Consider the following 19,066-nt stretch of genomic DNA (forward strand, 5'->3'; position numbering starts at 1 on the left):
AACTTATTGACAGAATAGCTAGATTTTTTAATTTAACCTAGCAAGAAGAGGATTCGGCGGGGCTGTGAAGCAGAGAAGGTGTGGGGTGTCTAAGAATTTCAGCTGGGAGGCAATGGTGGAGCAAGGGAGCTGAAAGGCAAAGGTGGTGCTATGAGTTAAGAAAGGGAAACTGAGAGGAGGAGGAGGAGGAGTTAAACCGGCTAAGAGTCAGAGTAAATCTGTTAGGCACACGAGCTTGAAAGAGGAGGAAAAGGTGGAGCCCGGAACTGCCGGAAGTAGTGGAGTTTGAGTTTGAGGCAGACTTCATAGCTGGGAGATAACAGTAAGAAGCAGAGGTGGATCTGGGAAAGGGACTGAGAGGAGAGGGGAGTTATAGAAGGAGGAGCTGAGATAGAGAAGGCGGGGTGGGATGTCGGACGGTGCTACGGAGTCAGAGAAGGCGGGACTGGGGATGCAGAGGTAGCGCCAGGAGGCGGAGCCGAGAGCTCTGACACGGCCTCGGCTCTGCCTCCGTAGTCTGAGACCTGGAAGCGAAAGCAACGGGCCAGTGATTGGCAGTCATCACAGACAGACAGGAAGAGAGGCACAGCAGACAGACAGACTGACAGAGGCGCCCTGAGGCCGGCAGCCGCCGTCACCTCCTGGACATGCTTCCCGGCTCCTGATCTCCCGCAGAGCCTGCGGCTACCCGCTGCAGCAGGAGGGTGAGTGCATAGGGCCTCAGACCAGGAAGAGGGAGGGGCCTGGTGCCAGGGACACAGGAAGCAGGGGGTGCTGCTGGGTGCAGAGCAGCATGCATAGTGCCACTCATTGAAATGAGGGCTGCAGGGCCTGCTCCACCTCTCCGAAATCTAGAGGGAGCAGAGTCTGAGAGTTATTTGTGCATAATCCAGGATCTCTCATTTCAGAGTTGAGGATTCTTTCAACCTGCCTGTTCCCATGGCTCTGTTTTATCCACGGTGTCCCTCATTTTAGCCCTCATGTATCCCTCACCTGAACCCTCATGTGTCCCTCATCTTAACCATCAGGTGTACCTCACTTGAACCTTGGCATATCCATGATTTGAACCCGTGTCTCATGTCAGCCCTCAAATATCCTTTCAGCCATTTGCACCCCGAGTAAGGGAGCGGGGGGATGGGATGGGGGGGGGGGGGCAGTAGCGGTGTCGGTACCCGCTTCTCCGCGACGGCGGTGGAGCGAGATTTAGCCGAAGCGCTACGAGAGCTCGGGGATGTGGAGGCTGAGTCGGACGGGGAGACCGCAGCCTCCGGGGGCACGCTCTGCAATCTCATTTTTAGGTCGAAGTTTACCAGAGAGCACAACTGTCTGGTTTGCCAAAGACATCTTGGGGACATTCAGAAAGGTGACCTGTGAATGCATCCTGTCCATTGCTGATCATTGACTTTTGTAACTCGCATTTTCCGGCTTTCTATTTGCTGGCTTCATTTGTTTTTGGTTGTCCGGCTTGAGTTCGTCCTTCCCCTTGCCCAAGCCTAGTTTACTGTTATTCTTCCACTGAGTCGCTCTCTGTAAACATACCTTTAAATCATATTCTTAACTTATCACATTTGCTGTGCACAGAGTTCAAATGTCGTCTGAGTGAGCATGGTGTTTACATTTCTTTCTCTGACTTCAAAGTGAGAGAATATGTGACAGTTCTGCTGGGTTTCCATGTAAGAGGAGCGGTTGTAGGATTTTTTTTTTTATCTAGCACACAACAGAAACAAGCATTGGCATAGCCAATAGGTCTCGCCTTTGGGACCTTATAAGTGTTTAGCTATGCAACAGTTGCATAACTAAATACTTATAAAGGTACCAAAAGCGAGAACTATTGGCTATGCAAAGCGGCCGCGAAAGTGAATGTGATCACGATCAAACATCACAGCGGCCATGCGATCGTGAAAGTAATCGCGGTAAAGCGCGGCGCGCGCGCCCGCGCACATGCACTGCAGCTCTAGGCTGGCCTGGTAGCACTTTTTGGAGCCCTCTCAATAAGTCTCGCCAGACCAGCGCATGCGCTGGGTCAGGCGAGACCTAAAAAAGGACTGTGCTGACGTTTCAGAATATATCAGAATTAGTACAAATGAAGCATCTTGGTATGCCACTCTATGGCATACCATTCAAGTCTATGCCCATTCTGTTCTAAGGCACTGCATGGCATGTCACTAAACTCTACGGCACTTGGTCCACGATGCAACACAACATGTCACTCCACGCCCCTCCATTCCACACCGCTCTTCCCCACTCCAATTTACCCCACTCTAATCTACCCCACTCTACACCACTGTCCCTCAATATACCCCACTCTGTTACAATCTACCCCAACCTACTCCACCCAATCTACCCCACTCAGTCTACCCCACCCCAGTTTACCTCACTCCAGTCTACCCCACTCTACCCCACTACACTCCATTCTACCCCAGTCCACTCCACTATGATCCAGTCTACACCATGCCAATCCACTCTAACCCAATCTACCCCTCTCCACTTAATCTACTCCACTCTACCACACTCTACTCCAATCAACCCGATCCCATTCTACCCCACTTCACTCTACCCCAATCCACCGACTCTTATGTACCCCAATTCAACCCACTCCACTCTACCAGACTCTACGCCAATCTACATCACTCTGCTCTACTCAACGCCAATCTATCCCAGTCCTATTTACCCCACTCCACACTAAACTTCACTGTAATCTATCCAACTCCTCCCTACTCCAATTTACCCCACTCCACTCTACCAAACTCCAATTTACTCAGTCATCCTCACTCCACTCTGCCCCACTCCAATCTACCACACTCCTCAAATCTACTCCACTCCAATCTAACCGTCTCTACCCCACCCTCTCTACTCAAATCCATTCCACCCCACTTCAAACTACCCCACTTCAATCTACCCTACTCCATTCCAATCTCCCTACTCTAATCCACCAAATCTACCCCACTCTACCCTAACCTACCCCACTCTTCCCCAATCTATCTCACTCTACTCCAATATACCCCACTCCAATCTGCCCCACTCCATTCTGCACTACCCAATCTAACCCACCTCACTTTAATCTACCACACACTATTCAAATCTACCACACTCAAGTCCAATCTAACCTATTCCACCCCACTCCAATATACCCTACCCCAAACTACCCCACTTTAATCCACCCCACTCCAGTCTACCCCACTCCAAACTACCCCTACTCCCTTCCATTCTACCCTACTATAATCCACTCCAATCTACCCTACTCTGCTCTACACACTTCTCTCCAGTCTACCCCACTCCAATCTACCCCACTGCACTCCAATCTACCCCACTCTAGTCTACCCCAATCCACTTTCATCTAGCCCAATCCACCCCAGCCTACCCCACTCCACCCCAATATATTGTACACCACTCTACCCCAATCTACCACAACTCTAATGTACCTTAATCTTCTCCACCCCAGTCTATGCCACTACACCCCCAATATGCCCCACTTCACCCCCAATCTACCCCAATTCAATCTACCCTACTCAAATCTACCTCATTCCAAATTACTTAATTCCAATCTACCCCACTCCAATCCATTTTACCCCACTCCATGCTAATCTACCCCAATCCACTTTCATCTAGCCCAATCCACCACAGCTACCCCACTCCACTCTACCCCAATATATGGTACACCACTCTACCCCAATCTACCACAACTCTAATGTACCCCTGACCCTGCTTGCAGGTCAGGTCACTCCCCTGCTGCTGCACAGCTCCACAGCTCCACCTGTGTGTCAGCGCCTCCCTCGCTGCCGCGGCCACTCCACCGCGAGTTCGTCCCCGCTGTCTGCCATGCCCCGCTGGTCTAGTATTCCGTACTTGTCTCCTTGCATTTGTATTTAACTCTTGTGCCTGTATTTATTTTTTTGTGCCTCTGTACTGTACCGTTGCCCTTGTTTCGACCCGTTCCCCCCCCCCCACCTCCCCCCTCTTCTCTTCTCTTCTGCCCTCAGCCCGTTCCCCGCCGCTGCTTCCCTGCGGCCCGCCCCCTCGAAACCCATTCACCGCCCCGCTCCCAGCTGCTCCTCCCTCCCTGCCCGCCTTAAATGGCGGCCGCTGCGCGACAGCAGGAGTGACCCCTGACCCTGCTTGCAGGCCAGGTCGCTCCCCTTCTGCCTCACAGCTCCACCTGGGTGTCAGCGCCTCCCTCGCTGCCACTCCACCGTGAGTTCGTCCCCGCTGTCTGCCGTGCCTCGCTGGTCTAGTATTCCGTACTTGTCTCCCTGCATTTGTATTTAACTCTTGTGCCTGTATTTATTTTTTTGTGCCTCTGTACTGTACCGTTGCCTTCGCTTCGGTCCGTTCCCCCCCCTCTTCTCTTCTGTTTTCCCCTCAGCCCGTTCCCCGCTGCTGCTCCCCTGCGGCCGCGCCCCCTCGCAGCCCATTCGCCGTCCCGCCTCCCAGCTGCTCCTCCCTCCCTCCCCGCCTTAAATGGCGGCTGCTGCGCGACCGCGCCGGAGGCTCGCCAGAGGCAAGCCCGTCTGCACCCGGACCGCGCCCAGCGCCAGAACCCATGGCCCCCGCGAACGCCACAACACCAGACTCCGCTACGACGCCAGCACCCTCCACGCACTCAACGCCGGCCGAAACCACATCTGCTTCCAGGCTGCCCTGAAACGGACCCTTCTCTTGCCACACCTGCAGCTTCACCTGCGACAGAGCTACCAAACCTCCAAGGACTGGACCTAACCACCTCCGCTGCATACTCCTCAACACCCGCTCCGCACGCAAACACGCCATCGAGCTCTGGGATCTGCTCGCCACCTCCGGCCCAGCCGTAGCCTTCCTGGCCGAGACCTGGTGGAACGAATCCTCGGCGCCCGACATCGCCATAGGCATCCCGGACGGCTACAAGATCACCCGCAGGGATCGCGCCAACGGAATCCGGAGGAGGACTAGCCATCATCCACAAGTCCACCCTCAAGGTCGCCACCCACGCAGACGACACCCTCAACACCGCCAAACACCTGCACTTCCGGATCCACACCGACCCCAACACCACCCTCAGAGGAACACTCATCTACAGACCCCCGGACCCTGGGCTCAGTTCAGCGACTCCATCGCCGACCTCTTCAGCACCCATGCCCTCGCATCCCAAGACTACATCCTCCTCGGGGACCTGAACTTCCACCTCGAGAACAACAACCAACGCCAACTCCGCCACCCTGATCGCCAACCTCGCCAACAGACAACTCGTCACCGCACCCACCCACCCACGCCACCGGCCACACACTGGACCCCGTCTTCTCCACAGGCACCCACGTCGCCTTCGACCACACCACCGAACTCCACTGGACCGACCACCGCTGCATCCATTTCACCTTCAAGAGTCCAACCACGCTCCAACGCACCCAACAGCTGCCTCGCCGCGGCTGGAGCAAAGTCACGAAGACCAGCTGATCACCACCCTCGCCCAGAACCCACCCACCGACCCCACCAGCCCAGACGCTGCAGCCCGCAACCTCAGACAGTGGATCGTTGACTGCGCCAACACCCTCGCCCCGCTCAAGAAACCCTCCAACAGCCACGCCAGCAAGAGAGCCACCTGGTTCACCGACAAACTCCAGACCTCCAAACGCGCATGCCGAAAACTGGAGAAGATATGGCTCCACGAACGCACACCGGACAACCACTCGGCCCACAAGGACGCCACCCGCAGACATCACCACCTCATCAGATCAGCCAAGAAATCCTCCTTCAAAGACCGCCTGGATAACAACGCACACGACAGCAAAGAGCTCTTCAGCATCGTAAAAGAACTCTCCAACCCCAGCGCCAGCGCCAACGACATCCCGCCCTCACAAGAACTGTGCAACTCACTAGCCATCTTCTTCCACCGCAAGATCGCTGACATCCACGACAGCTTCAACACCACGACTGCCCCGACTACGCCAGACTCCACCTCCCCTGCGAACACCACCAGCCCCAACCGCCTGACCTCCTGGTCCAACGTCAACGACGACGAGACACGCAAGGTCATGAACTCCATCCACTCAGGATCTCCGTCAGACCCGTGCCCACACCACGTATTCAACAAAGCAGACGCAGCCATCGCACCCCAACTACGGAAGGTCATCAACATCTCCTTTTGATACAGCGACATTCCCGGAAGACTGGAAGCACGCCCTCCTCAAGAAGCCCAAGGCGGACCCCAAGGACCTCAAGAACCTCCGGCTCATCTCCCTGGTCCCGTTCCCAGCGAAGGTCATCGAGAAAATCATCAACATGCAACTGGCCCGCCACCTCGAAGACAACAACATCTTGGACACGTCCCAGTCCGGATTCAGACGAAACCACAGCACCGAGACAGCCCTCATCGCCGCCACAGACGACATCAGGTGCCAACTAGACAACGGCGAAACATCAGCCCTCATCCTCCTGGACCTGTCAGCCGCCTTCGACACGGTCTGCCATCGCACTCTAAAGACACGCCTCCAATAAGCTGGAATCCAAGAGAAGGCCCTTGACTGGACCACGTCCTTCCTCTCCGGCAGAACCCAGAGCGTCCGCCTCCCACCCTTCCGATCCGAAGCCACCGACATCATCTGCGGCGTCCCCCAGGACTCATCCCGACGCTGTTCAACGTCTACATGGCCCCCCTCGCACAAGTGGCCCGCCACCACGACTTCAACATCATCTCCTACGCCGACGACACCCAGCTCATCCTCTCCCTCACCAAGGACCCATACACCGCCAAAACCAACCTCCACGAGGGAATGAAGGCCGTCGCCGACTGGATGGGGAGCAGCCGTCTAAAGCTGAACTCGGACAAGATGGAGGTCCTCATCCTCGGACCCACCCCCTCAGCCTGGGACGACTCCTGGTGGCCGACCACACTGGGAACAGCACCGACACCCACCGATCATGCACGCAACCTGGGATTCATCCTCAACTCCTCCCTCTCCATGTCTAAACAGGTCAACGCCGTCTCCTCCTCCTGCTACAACACCCTCTGCATGCTCCGCAGGATCTACAAGTGGATCCCGACCGAAACAAGGAGAACGGTGACACAGGCCCTCATCATCAGCAGACTGGACTACGGCAACGCACTCTACGCAGGAATCCCAGCCAAACACCTACGACGACTACAACGCATCCAAAACGCCTCCGCCAGACTGATCGTCAACGTCCCCCGACGCAGCCACATCACCCCCCACCTGAGAGACCTACACTGGCTCCCCGTCGACAAGAGGATCCCCTTCAAGCTCCTCACCCACGCACACAAAGCACTCCACAACGCCGGGCCAGCCTACCTGAACAGCAGACTCAGCTTCTACACCCCCACCCGCCAGCTCCGCTCCGCCGGCCTCGCCCTCGCCGCTGTCCCCCGCATCCAACGAACGACCTCCAGCGGCAGATCCTTCTCCTACCTCGCCGCCAAGACCTGGAACACCCTCCCTACCCACCTACGGCAGACCCTAGACCTACTCGCCTTCAGAAGACTCCTCAAGACCTGGCTCTTCGAGAAGTAGCGGCACCCCCCCGCCTCAGCGCCTTGAGGCCCTCACGGGTAAGTAGTGTGCTTTACAAGTACTTTGATTGATTGATTAATCTTCTCCACCTCAGTCTACGCCACGACACCTCCAATATACCCCACTTCACCCCTAATCTACCCCAATTCAATCTACCCTACTCAAATCTACCTCATTCTAAATTGCTTCATTCCAATCTACCCCACTCCAATCCATTCTACCCCACTCCATGCCAATCTAACCCATGCCAGTAACGTTTAGCCATGCTGAACTTCAGCCACACTGGTGTACAAAATGATTAAAACACCTTGCCAAAGCCAATAGTTCTCGCATAGGCAAGATTTAGTGGCTTTGCCAGTGCTTGTTTATTTAAATTATTGTCTCGGTGGGTGTAAGACACACAACCTCCTGCCCCTGGTAGAAGCGAGTCTAACTTTGGGACATTTTGAATGCTTTTATGCAGGGCACAACTCCTTAAAAAAAGAAGTGGAGTGGGACAAACTAAGTTAGGTAGTATGCAAGTGACATGGCACATGACCTCACAGTGTGTGACATTAAACGTGGTATCACAGGAAGTGACATCACAAGAAGTGATGTCAGATATTAAGACATCACACATATATTTAGCAGGTCTAGCATGATTATATTTGAGCGCATTACAACATTTAACAAATTAGATTTTGCCGTGGGGTTGTTCCAAAAAAGGGACTCAACCCCAGAGCAAAATCTGGGCCTCAACTTAAACATTTATTTTTTAAAACCCTCCCACAACGAAATTGGCAACAAGGAGAAACATTGCAGTAAATCTGTTTTGATTTAATTGGTTGCAAAGTCTCCATTTTAAAATATCTTTTTGGGTTAACACCTGCTGCAGAGATCTTTGTATGCTAACTAAATCTCAGGGAATATTAATAATGGTAAGATAACACTGGAGGTTCATTTATTTGCTGGAGATATCTGTTTTTTGTCTAGTCCCGATTTTTAATCAAAGTAGCATAGAGGGTTAATACGTCTCATGCGAAGCACATTATGTAACACACAGATGTCAGGTTTATATTATTTTATTTAAAGGGGTAAGTGGGTTACAGCTTTTAAGACAGTGATCCTTTTTGTTATTTGCAGTTTATAAACTGTAATCTTTCTAAACTAGCACAGTGATCTGTGAAGGACAAGCTGCTCCTACATCTTGTTACCCTCACAGCTGTTTGTAACATCCTGTGCATTAATTTACACACATATGATTTATTGTCAATGTATAATGTTTACGTGGAATGTAAGGCGCTCTGATTCCATGCAATGGGATGAGAAGGACTACAGCGCTATAAAAGAAATTTAAAAAAAAAATAGTGGTATTTAAATTATTTGTGTAAATACTTGGCAGACCAACACACCTGATATGCGTACAATGAATGCATATCTCTTATGCAGGGACTGGACAAAGTCAAAAGCATGCCTCTCTTAAGTATTTGTGAAGTGATAAGCTCTTTGCCTTTGTTTCCGCTCCACTGCAATTGCATCTAGGTGTGAGGATCCAGATAGCTCCCAGCCAGGATATTCCAATAAAAGGAGGCCTGATGTCTCCTTAACTATGGTGTTTGTAATGGGCCCAGCTGGAATCTGATACACCCATTCCTCACCTGCACGTTGCTGCTCACAACGAAAGCAGACAACCTGCAGGCCCTGCTGTGTGTGTCCCAGTGTCTGAAAATCACACAAGGACAAGTTTACCATATTTTTGTGAGGCCCAAACTCTCTGCAGGGTTGACTGCATCCACCCTGTGAAAAGAATGGGTATACACAGTCTACCCGCGTGTCCCCTGGACTTCTGTCCTGCTTTTATGCCTAAGGAAGTTATGATGCAGCGGAGAGCTTACCACTCATAATAAACCTAATATCACTAGGCCCATTTTCTAACACATCCTAATTTTATAATAACTTACATTTTTAACCCCCCCATTACCATGACTTAGGTCTTGCCACAGATCTTTTTTGTTGAGCTGATAGGGACTAAAATACTCGGAAGATGTAAACCATTATCCTATAAGGACCTGGAATAGATAATTGGTAACATGACCATAACCGTCTCAATTCTAGAACAAAACATTCTTTAGCCACACACATAGACTCCTTGAGATAACAGATATGACCAAAAGAATGAAGCAGAATTGATAAAGATAATTCAGGAAAAACATTTATCTAATGCATCAAATTGCATAGACAGATCAGGAATACATTTCAAGATCAGATTTAATGACAGTTTGTTAATGCAAGTAACCGCACAGTTTAGCATAGATCATCTTCAGCAACACGATTCAGTCTATAGAGAGCATGGGAAAATACAGATTCAGTTATTAATCATACAAACTAAAGCAAGGCAGTTCGCTTAAAGTCTGTCCTCAGGTAATTCAGTTCAAGTCCGAGCTACAGCACCGCATGCCACTACAGGAGTCCGATAATTTCTCAGCTGAAAGGTTATTTCCCCGCGCACCTTTGCCAGCCGGCAAAGCACAGGATTTGGGCTCACAGTTTGAATACGGTTCAGTTCATTAAAGTCTATTTCCACCATGAACGAGTGGAAAAGGATAAAGAAAAGATAATAGGAATCAAAGTTTGTCCGTCAGCATGCCAGGCCGGAAAGGTGAATGACAGCCAGCCCCCATCTCCTCCCCAGATGGGTCATTTATACTCCAAATGTTCCCGGTTTACACCCCTTAATGTATCAATTCCATCAGTCCATGGGGTTTAATTTGTCATTCACAGTGGGCTGTCATGGGATGGTCAGTAAATCATACAAATCCGGATGAATTAACTAATCCTTTTTGCAAGTTTCATTAAAATTCATTATGCTCCATTTAGTTAGCATTTAGTAACTTCCACGGCAGTAGGAGGTACTTGTATTTGTCCATAGTCAGTCCGTTCCCAGGTGCCTTTCCCTGGGTTTGCAACAATATTTGCTGCAGTTCTATCGAATATTCTTCTAGTGAGAAATGAGTCTATTGTTAGCTAGAACAGAAGTGAAACTTTACCGAAAGTTCTCATAGGACTTAAGTGACTGCCTCGCATGATTTTACAATAGCGTAAGGAAAAGAAAGCTCTGAGACCTACATGGAAGAATAGTTGAATGACTGTCGTGTTAATATTATTGAAGATCATAAATTTGCAATTGCATTTAATTTTTATTGTTAATTCAGTTATGTTTGTCTGCATGAAATACATGTCAATATTGAGCACTACTAAAAACATTTCATTTCTACTCATTATTGGCACATTACCACGCAAGCATTTTTTTTTTTAGAGAGACATTTTTCAGTGCATATATTATTTTTCATGTCCCACAATTCTCGCTCCTCCACACAGCGAAAGAATTCACGGCACCATGAATGAAACGTATTCTTTTGATTATTTATTTAATACACCATAGTGCACAAAAATATGGACGGTCTATGCCTTTTGGCTCCCAGCCTTCTACTGGACCATAGAGTCCCTTCATCTAGAGTGTATTTAAAGTGCTCAAGTGTATTAACCCCTCATTGATTTCCATTGCAATAAGTCACTAGACTGCTTATCCCCATATTCTAGCTGTGGCAATTTTGTCAGTCATTTTGAAAGTGCTTATAAAGTACATACCATATGTTTCAATATGTTCTTTCTTATGGCATAAAGTGCATGTGCATATTTTCCAAAAAAGTGATCGAAATTTATACATAGATTGTACAACAAGATAAAATAGCCCCAAGAATTCATGTTGGTTTTGGTATTAACAAAGTTTAAAAAAGGTGATGTAAAAAGTTTTCATTTCATAAGAATTATAAGATTTATATACATGTATCAACTGTTGATGGAATTCAATGTCATAGAGTGATCAGTGCAATTGTAACGACAAAGTTGAGAGAAGTTACAATTGTATTTCATTAAATGTCAACATTCTCTTTTTCCATTAAAAGTAAGGTACATTATAATTGATTTCTATGTCATTCCAGTATTGTAATTCTAGCAAACGTTTAAGAGAAACTTCCTATTACCAAAATTCGACAGGGTTTCCATCTTGTTAGTTCTAACGGTCAGTTCCAATATAAGTGTATCGATAAAGTGCTAGTGAATTAAGTTGACATGATTTAAAAGAAGCATCATTCTCCATCATCTCATTATTATGTTATCTGCTTTTCGTGATTTACTTGTTGTGAAACCTTTCTATTTTAAAACAATTACGAGAGAGTGTTGACAGAAAAGGATTCGTTTTCTTGGATTGGTTTAAATTTCTAAAGATGTATATGCAGTTCCGCATCCAAGTTGTGTCCAAAAGGATTTTCTCTTCCAATAGCTAGGATAAGACGAGATTCTGTCCATCTTAGGTTTAAGGTTCTGTCAAGGTTTCATCTAGGACCAGCCTTTTCCAGTTTCTTTGTATGATTTCTTTTAACTCTCTATTTTCATTATTGAAATCTATGATCAACCGTGTTTTTTATCATCTCCATTGTCTCTTTCTGGAATTGTTTTTTGTGGTGTTAAGAGCTCATTCCTTGGTTTTTGGCAGACTTTGGTCTTTGCAGTTTCAATGACTTCTGAAGGGTATCCTCTTTCGAGAAAGCGATTGCTCATTTCTGGCAATTGAAGTTCAGTGTCTGTTGCTTCTGAGCAGTTTCTTTTTGCTCAGAGCATCTCTCCATACAGTATGCTCCACTTTAGGTTTTTTGGATGTCCACTGTTTGCGTGGAAAATACTGTTACACAATGTTGGTTTTCTGTGCATTTTTGCACAGAGTTTTTGATATTTTTTTTTTTTTTACTTCTTTTTATTAACAAACATAAACAGTTTGGTCACTTCACAGTTTCAGGTCATAAGAGTTACAGTGGTTCAGCCTTGGATCCGTGGACAGTCCTGCAATGTAATATGATACAGCAGAGCAGGATAAAACATTCTCACCATTTCATTGGGTTAACATTTCCTCACGGGGGGAAGAGACTGGGGGCTCACAGATGTTGCCTCGGTATGCATTCCAGGGAGACCAGACCGCCACCCACCTCCCGGGGCAACCTCTCGAGACATACACTATCTTTGCCTGCAGCATGCACCAGTCCATGTCTTTCTTCCACGCTCCAACCAATGGTGGCGCTTCCGCCCCCCACAGGCGCGCAATGTTACGCTTTGCAAACGCCAGCCCCAGTGTTGCCCACAGTTTGCCTTTTACCGGCAGGTCCGTGGGCTCCCAGATGTTTAAAAGGCATCGTTTAGCTTCAGGCCGCAACCTTAGCCCCCACACCTTGCTTATACAGTCATGTATCTTTGCCCAGTATGTTTGAACCTGTGGGCATTCCCATAATACGTGAAGAAATGTCCCCCTATCCCCACACCGCCTCCGGCAGAGCCCATCCGTACTCCTCCTCATCAACACCAGTCTGGTGACCGAGATATATACCCGGTGTAATATTTTGAGTTGTATCAGCCGCAATTTTGCCGATATCGCCACTTCTTTAAGGGAGGAGAGCGCCTCTCTCCATTCCTACTCATCAATTTCAAGGCCATCCACCTCCCACCTCCCCTTGAGGGAGATGTATGAGTTTTTTGTAGGTGAGGGATATCGCCCTTTCCGGCAAATGACCGTCTAGTAATCTATCCTCTAGAGGGGAGGATGAGTTTTTGATTTTTAATAAACACTTCCACATCTAAGAAGATGGCATTTAGTTCGCTAATTGCGTATGTGAATGACAGATTGTATTTGTTGTTGTTCAGTGACTTTATGAAGGTTTCAAGATCTCTTTAATTTCCCTCCCATATCACCAAGAGGTCATCAATGAATCTTGTCCAGAATTTGATGTTCAACTTGTCTTGACTATTCATGATTTCAGTTTCCCATACCGCCATTAGCAAATTCGCATAGGTGGGTGCAAAAGATGTACCCATTGCAGTCCCCTGTGTTTGTCAAAAGAGGTCTCCTGTGAAGAGAAATATGTTGTGAGTTAGGCAGTATGTTAACATTTCCAATAGCATTTCTCAATGCTCTTGGAGACTTTTGGATCTTGTTTGTAGTAAGTGTTATACACCTGATATTCCATCCTCATGGAGAATTGATGTGTACAGAGATGTTACATCTGTTGTTGCCATAATGAAACCTTTTTCCCATGAGATTTTTTGAATTTTGTTGAGGAAGTCCATAGTGTCTCGTAAGTGAGATGGTGACATAATTCATTAAGAAAATATCAATGAATCTAGATGGTTTTTCTAAAAGAGAGCCAATGGAACTCACTATAGGTCTTTCTGGTGGATTTATTAGTGATTTATGCTTTTTCGGTAGAAAGTATATTGTTGGGATGATCAACCTTTAAGTACATATGTTCCTCCAAGTCAATTAAACCTCGATCTTTCCCTTCCTGTAGTTTGAAATGATGTTCTTGAGTCCAAGCTTCCATGGGGTTTTCTTTGAGTTTTTCATAATGATCTTCATTTCTCAGTTGTCTATTGGCTTCTTCTATATAGCTGTTCAGATCTTGAATAACAATATTACTGCTTTTGTCCGAGGCTTTGATGTTAATCTGAGGATCTTCCTTTAACTCCTTTAAAGCTCTATGTTCTCCTTGTGCAAGATTCCATGATTTGTTGTTTTTCTTGCTTTTCTTGACCTGGGAGTTCTTTTGTATTAATTGATTGATGTCCTCTATCATGATCTCATGAAAAAAATCCTTTTTATTGCCAGGTGGTAGTTGTGGGCAAAAGGTTGATTGCGCTTTTAGCCCATTGTCTCCTCCTTTCCATGTCGCAATGCCCAAGTTTTGACAGAATTGTTTGTCTGTTTCCACATATTGTACCAATTCTGTGGGTCTAGGTTCTTGGTCTTCTCCTAAAGATATCAAGGTTCTTAGAGTTGGTATATCTTTTGGACTTATTGGTAATATATACGTGCATGTCACTGTTACTTTTGCTGGCAGGGATGTGGAATTCCTATAGCCCGACGCCCGGGACATATTGTTTGGGGTCAAGGGCAACATGTTTTGATGTCTATTTTGTCCTTGGGGACAAGTAGGCCCAACCCCCTACAGCACAAACCCTTTAGCTGCCAGTTTACAGTACCACATTATAGATCAAGGAAGGGAATTGTCTACAGTTAAGGTAATATGTGTGTCCATGTGTTAACACTGTTCAAACTTGGATTTATGGTTCATTAATGCAAAGCATTTATTATTAGGGTGAGCACTAAAAGTAAATGTTGTCAGCTCTGCCTGCACTACTGACGATGGTTTCAGTATAAACATGTACACAAGTTTTCAAAGTTTAGTAATATGAGGCTATGTATAATGCTCCCAGAATGCTCTCTGATATATGCAAATATTTGCAGAAGCTTGAAAGCAACAGTGATGATTCTTTGCTTTCAAAACAAAATGTTCACAAAAAAATGCAAGTAGGAAAAAAATATTTTGCTAAACTACTGTAAGATTTTAGTTACCGTATCTTTGCAGCATCATTTAGTAACATGTTGATGTATGCTTGTATTTCCCAAAAATATTCATAATGGAAAATCGGTGTAACCAGTTAAAATACGATTCTGGGAAACAAAAATAAACAAGCATTGGCAAAGCAAGTAGATCTGAAATTAGTGGTCAGGCTTTTGGTTTTGTCAATGCGTGACTTGTTTAGGCATGGTTTTTGTAAAACCTTATCTGTGTGGGAGCTGCAGGGCCCTCGCCATTTTAACAAGCATTGGCAAAAGCAAAAAAACAGTTTTTGGTCTCAAAAAGCACACATTGCCACAGCAGTTCCAGGAACTGAACAAAACTATTTTATGTGCCAGCATGCTCCTTGTAATAGACCAGAATACTGTCACTCACAGTGAAGCCAGCTGATAGACCGAGCGAAGGAGAGAGAGAGAGAGAGACATCATTTTACTAAACACAAACCCCAGGCCTAATTTTTAAAGAAAGTCTCAAAAGTGCATCCATGGTTTATATCCTTGCATTAAGTGCATATATACAGCCTCCATGAATTCACAAGAATTTACAGAAGTAGGCCAAGAAATAGTACTCCTGGAATATATTTGTGAACTGCGTTTTAGCATGAGCAAATGTGCATGTGTAGATTTGCTCATGTGAAAATCTGAATGTTTCAAGTTCACTTTTCCTCCCACCACTTTTTTCCCAACCCTGAAAAAGTTTTACGTCTGCCACTGCCAGGAGTAAATTTCCAACCTTTTTAGGTCTCGGCTCGAAGGCTGCGCTTGCGCAGTCTCGCTCCGAAATTTAATGTTTTGGAGAAGAGGGGCTTGAACCCGCCCCTCTTCTCTCCTCTTCTCCATTGGCTGGCCTCTTAAATGCTGGCCAGCCATTGGAGAAGAGGTTTGTCTCTCCGAACAGGCCCCGTCCTTTTCGGATTCGGGGGCGTATTTTTTTGCTACTTTTCTCATTTTTTCCTCAAGCTAATGGCAAGAGGAGAGAAAAAGAAAAACACGCCCCCGAATCCGAAAACGCCACTGCGTTTCTCCGAGGCATTTCTGCTTCACCTCGGAGAAAGGCAGTGGTGTGCTTGTTCAGTTTGTGGGCATATTATGAATGAAAGGCCTTGAATGCTAGTCAGAATTACTCTCGACACCTCTGTGACCGATTTATCTGGTGCAGTAAGCCAAAGCGTTTTGATATTGGTAGAAACGAAAGGGTTTTCCATGTCGGTTTTTAGTTTGCTGCCCCATCTGTCCAGACACTCTGTAAAATCCTGAGGCAGGAAATGTGAGCGGGGGAGTCTCCGTCTGAGGGGAGAGGCCACCGCCTTCTTCTGGGGGCTTTGTTTCGCTCGCATAACTTCTTTGCGTCCTTAAGACTTTGTGAGTGACAGTCTGACTTTCAAGTTCAGCGTGCGTGATGTTGATCTCCTCACTTTTCTTTCTAACTACATATACCAAGTGGATTAATTTCCTGGCTTGTTGTGGGCGCATATCAGACGTGTGTTATATGTCTAAATGCAATAACAGACAGCTTCTAGAGGCACCGAACACCTGTGGGTGGCGCGCTATGGGAAGGACAGAATTTTACTTTGTATGTATAAACCACACCAGTAATTACACAAGGCGCGTTTCTAGGAAAGGATTCCTAGTTACACGTCTGAAGGCACGCCCCTTTTAGCCCCCTAGATCACCCCCTCCACACACACACTTTTTAATCCCTTCTAAAGTTCTGCAAGGCATACCTGAAAAGGCAGTAACACTTTTGACACTGAAACACTAACAAATTCATGCGTAGTCGCTCACACACACATATAAAAACACACATTCATATATACACGCACGAACACGACGACGCAACGCTTAAAAATTGAAAAATAGTCGTGCTAGTGCGAGGGGGGCACCCCAAAGGGCCTTTGTTATGGGAGCACTTGGAAAGGAGTGGGTTTCGTGCTGGGCTGGAGCCTGCTCAGGCCGCGGAGTGGGCAGTGGGGTGGGAGGGGGGGGCATCGAGGGCGTTGGGCGGGGAGGTGGTGGTTATCACCACTGGGAGCTCTTAAGACATTTCCACGGCATGTCTGTGTGATGAGTTTCACACAATGATTGAAAATCTGCCGAGGAGCACACATAGCGAACTTTGCACTAAATTCTTCCCAACTTGTAGATTGTAGAAATTAGCATAATTCACGTGAAATGTGAAAATACATATAAAAATTCCCTTCAACCTAGGACGCCAGGTCAAAAAAAAAGTTGAATCAAAGCGTGGAACAGTCACGGGGGGCTTCTGAGTGCTGTACATAGCAGATACATACATTTATTTTAGACAAAGACGGTATGCACACGTCCCACTGCACACGATCCTTGCTTTCAAACACTTTCATGTGCCCACCTGCTATTTTCCAGCGCTTAGAAACGTCAAAATAAGAAAGCAAGATATCCTGCCCATATGCTCCGTCACCTCCGTACTTATTCTGTGCAGAAAATAACGACAAGGAAAGGGTCAGGGAGCAGGGCTCAGTCATGGCAGCTAGTTCAGCTGTGAAAGCGCCTCGAGACTGCAGCCCAATGTGCTGTAACGAATAAGCTAAGATGTGCTCAAGTCTCAAAAGCACTCTTTAAGCGATCCCTAGATTGTCAACACATATTGAATACCTGGTAATACATACTGGATGTATACAAATCTTAATTGCGAAAAAACTTTCCATCTGTCATAATTTTTCGAGGCCTTGGAAGAGAAAGTTACTCTCATGGCTGGCTTTAGAGCGTGTGACTGGTGCCACCTCACAGGGCGCCGAACTCCGAGGGTGCTGCATTTAGAAATACCTTAAGGGATTAAAAGCACCAGCTGCAGAGTTCCCTGTGTGACCAGCAACATTTTGGTGGTTATAAAATGCAAAGATAACCCTGGTGATTAATGTACCTTCTGGAGAGATCAGATGTTTGTTTAGTGTGGTTTTGAATTATCATAAAGCAGAGCAGAGGGTTAATGTCCCTGCTGTAAAGCACCTGCACGTCACAGGACTGTAATTTTTGCAGCTTAGTGGGTTAATGGGTTTTTTCACAGAGAGCCTTTTGTTACTATAGTTCATAAGTTACAATCCTAATACAGCATCCTGCGCTATGAGCTGCACGTAAACAGCAAGGCATAGGTTTAGAAACTTCAGTTTTTTTCCCAGTCTTTCATTGCTAAAAGGCATTAGTCTGGGAAGAAATAAATTGGGTTAACCTTCAAGGTGTTTCCACCACAATCCATACTGAAGTTCACCTCCACTCTTGCTAGCAGGTCTATTAAGCAGCACAGCCAAGAACAACAGTGACTCTATCACTCAGGTCACAGGACCCTTGAGAAGGGCCAGCTCTAGGGCAGTGCAACCAGTGTGACCGGGCGCTGACTTTGGGTGGAGACATTATGTTTACAAGTAAATTAAGGTTTTAAAATCGCTTGCTACCTCCTTCCTGGCCTCCAGCAGTTTTCGGCAACAATAAAAATGTCATGATGACTGGGGTTTAATGTTCTTCCTACAGAGAGATCGGAGTTTTGTCTAGTGGAAGTTTTGACTCCAGCAAAGGTAGCACATAGGGTTAATGTGCCTGCAGCAAAAAACATGTACCATGCAGATCACAAACTGCACATAATGTAAATAGGTTAGTGGGCTTCTGCGTGTGTGTGTGTGTGTAGGTGGCTCTATTTCTGTGTGGGTTGCTCTATTTGAGTGTCTCTGTGGGTGGCTCTGTGTGTGTGGATGGCTTTGTGTGTGGCTCTGTGTGTGCCTGCAAATGCAATAAATCTCGCATTTGAGAGTGATTAAGCTATTCACATTATAAATAACAATGCCGTTTCTTTAAATGTTTTAAAAACAAAAACATAAACAAATATAATGTCATGAGCAATGCCAATAGCTGTAACTTTAACAATGCCGAGACCGTTGCATTGTAAATGCTTGTTCAGTATGGGAAAAGATTAGAAAAGAGTTGGTGAAAACCCTTAAAACATGCAAGTGAGTAGGTTTGCACAGACTCAAAAAGGCATTCCAACCCTTGAACTATTGCTTACCACTACCTTCAGCCCCAGTATGTAGACCTGTAGAAACATAAGGGAATTGCTAGTATTCAAACCCTACTATGGTACAAGCCCTGGCATAAT

General features: G+C 46.8%; 1 protein-coding gene across 1 annotated transcript in view; it reads left to right on the forward strand.

Moving 5' to 3' along the window:
- Positions 1-461: 461 nt before the first annotated feature.
- ZC3H7B (zinc finger CCCH-type containing 7B) overlaps positions 462-19,066 on the forward strand; it is a 174,061-nt gene continuing 155,456 nt past the window's right edge. The window contains exon 1 of the mRNA XM_085601200.1: positions 462-704. The gene's annotated coding sequence lies outside the window, so the exon portion shown is untranslated. The remainder of the gene's footprint in view (positions 705-19,066) is intronic.

Source organism: Triturus cristatus, chromosome 4_2 (genome assembly GCF_964204655.1).
Source record: "Triturus cristatus chromosome 4_2, aTriCri1.1, whole genome shotgun sequence".
NCBI lineage: Eukaryota > Metazoa > Chordata > Amphibia > Caudata > Salamandridae > Triturus > Triturus cristatus.